We start from the raw sequence: 2,763 nt of genomic DNA, 5'->3' as shown, positions 1-2,763 counted from the left end.
CGCGGGCGCTGCCCTGCCGGCCGCCACCGCGCCCGTCGCCCGCTCCCTGCCTTGCTGCCTCACCACCCGTCGCCCTTCGCCGGAGCTCGGCCGGATCCGGCGAGATCCGGCCGGATCCGCCTCGCCCTGCCCGTCACCGGCTTCCTCCCCGCGCCTTCCTCGCCGGAGAGCTCGCCGGAGCTCTTCTCCGGCCAGATCCGTGAAGATGGATCAGATCCACCACCTCGCCCATCCAAACGCCTCCGCTCCGTCCCGGAACCCCTCCGTCCAGCTTTTCCCCGAGGTGAATTTTGGCTAAGTCCCCAGATTTTGTGTAATTTTTATGCCATGTTCATCATGCTGTATCTCTGCATCTGTAGCTCCGTTTCATGCGTGTAATATGTCAAATTGTTCGCCCCGACGAGTACATCATTTCATTCCATTGCATCATATTCATTTGAGCTCATCTTGATGCCTTTATCATTGTTGTAAGAGTGCTTCATGATGTTTTCTGCTGTTTGTTATCAGGACGAGCTCTTTTGTCATTTTTGCCATGATTGATGTGTGCATCCTATGAGGTTGATGTCTACATGTGTTTTGAACTATGCTATGTCTTATTTACAGAGGTGCTTACCATGTATTTTTGTGATCAATGTGGTGACTAGCACAAGCATGCAAACTAGGCATCGTGATGTTGCCGTTTTAGGCCCTGTTCTGATTTATTTTGATGCCATGTAAACTTGATGCTATAGAGAGATCCATGCATATTTTGAGATACTTCATTAAGGGTGTTTTGAACATGTGGTTATTGTATATCCATTCATGCCTCTGGTTGCAATTATGGAGTAGTCTAGCATGTCATTTTCGTGATCTACTTTTGCTTCAAAATGTTTCCTGGCAGATTGTTTACATGTTATTCAATTTGGCCAAGGTTGCTATAGTTGATCCTTGCATGCTATGGACTTGTTCTTGACTTGGTTTGTTTCAAAAACATGTCTTCTTGATGATGCTATGCTTATCTTGTCATGCAATGACTTGTGGTGAGTGTATCGAGCTTGTTAAGCAGGGTTCATGATGTTGCTGTTTTGCTAGGCTGAATCTGTTATTTCGTGATGCTATATAAATATGTTGCTACTAATCATTCTATGCATAATCTCGAGATGATCACTAAATATGTTTTGATCTACATGTCATGCCCTATCCATCCATGCCCCTGGTAGCATTTATAGGTTGCTGTAGCTTGTTCATACTTGCTCCAAAGTTGCTTCATAATGTTGCTGTCAGCCTGTTAACATTAAGTTCAGTTGTTTCATGTGTTTTCCTAGTGATCCATGCACCCTATGGACTTGCTATTGCCATGCTTAGCTTCAAAAATATGTCTTCTTACTGTTGGGTGCCTTTCCATGCCATGTTTTGCTCTGTAGTGAGTTGCACAAGCTCTTAAACATGCCCTCATAATTCTGTTTCTGCCATGTTCGAATCTGTATTATAACTTGCCATGTTTACGTGGGTGCCATCATATCTTCTGATCCTTTTTGGCTTATGGTCAGTAAGGGACTTTTGATCTATTCATTTAGTAGATTCATGCCATGCCTTTGTTTTCCATGATAAGTTCCTGTAACATGTTGTTTGATAGCTCTAAACATTGCATCGTGATGTTGTTTTCTGCAAAGTCTGAAATTGTTATAAGTTGCAATCTTACCATGTGTATTTGAGCATGTTCTAGTGATTTCTGGAGATAGCTCAGTGTTCATGTTTTGTTTTGCTTTACCTGTACATCATGTCCATGCCTTTTGTTATTATGTTGAGGTGCTGTAGCATGTTGTTTTGATGCTTGCAATATGCCTAGTTGCTGTTTTGGACAGATTGTAGCTATAACTTGTTTCATGTGTGTGTGTTGAACCGTTGCTCCGTTTTGAGTGTGCTCTATATGAAACTTGCTTAGAATTGCATGTAGTTTCATATTATCATGTTGCATCCTTGTTTTGAGGTGTTTGCTTGATGTTTGTATGCATTTTGCATCAATGCCATTTTAACTTGTGTTGCTCATATCTTCTAGACCGTAGCTCCGAACTAAATGAACTTTATATGTAACTTGACTAGAATCTCGTGTAGATCATCTTTGTGTATCTTAACTTGCTGTTTAACAACTTGAACATAAGGTTTATTCAGATCTGGACCAATTTCGAAATTTGCATATGAGGACTTACCAGAATTGTTATATGTTGTTCCCGGCCTCATTTAAACTTGCCTTGATGTGTTGCTCTTGTTTTGCATCATCTCTTGCCATGAGTAGCTTCATGTAGCCTTGTCATGCATCATGCTTGTTTGTGCATCATGCCTTGTTCATGTGAGGTGTGTTTACTATGTTGTGTGCTATTATTAATGCATCTATATATATTTGGTAAAGGGTGGAAGGCTCGGCCTTTTGCCTGGTGTTTTGTTCCACTCTTGCCGCCCTAGTTTCCGTCATACCAGTGTTATGTTCCCGGATTTTGCGTTCCTTACGCGGTCGGGTGATTTATGGGACCCCCTTGACAGTTCGCTTTGAATAAAACTCCTCCAGCAAGGCCCAACCTTGGTTTTACCATTTGCCTCACCACCACCTACTTTTCCCTTGGGAGTCGCTCTCTCGAGGGTCATCTTTATTATAGCCCCCCTGGGCCAGTGCTTGTCTAAGTGTTGGTCCAAACTAGAGCACCGTGCGGGGCCATCCCTTGGCAACTTGGCTTACGTCGGTTCATGTACGCTTCGCTTATCCGGTGTTGCCCTGAGAACGAGATA

Source organism: Triticum dicoccoides, chromosome 2B (assembly GCF_002162155.2).
Source record: "Triticum dicoccoides isolate Atlit2015 ecotype Zavitan chromosome 2B, WEW_v2.0, whole genome shotgun sequence".
Classification (NCBI taxonomy): domain Eukaryota; kingdom Viridiplantae; phylum Streptophyta; class Magnoliopsida; order Poales; family Poaceae; genus Triticum; species Triticum dicoccoides.
This window is presented reverse-complemented; position numbering follows the sequence as displayed.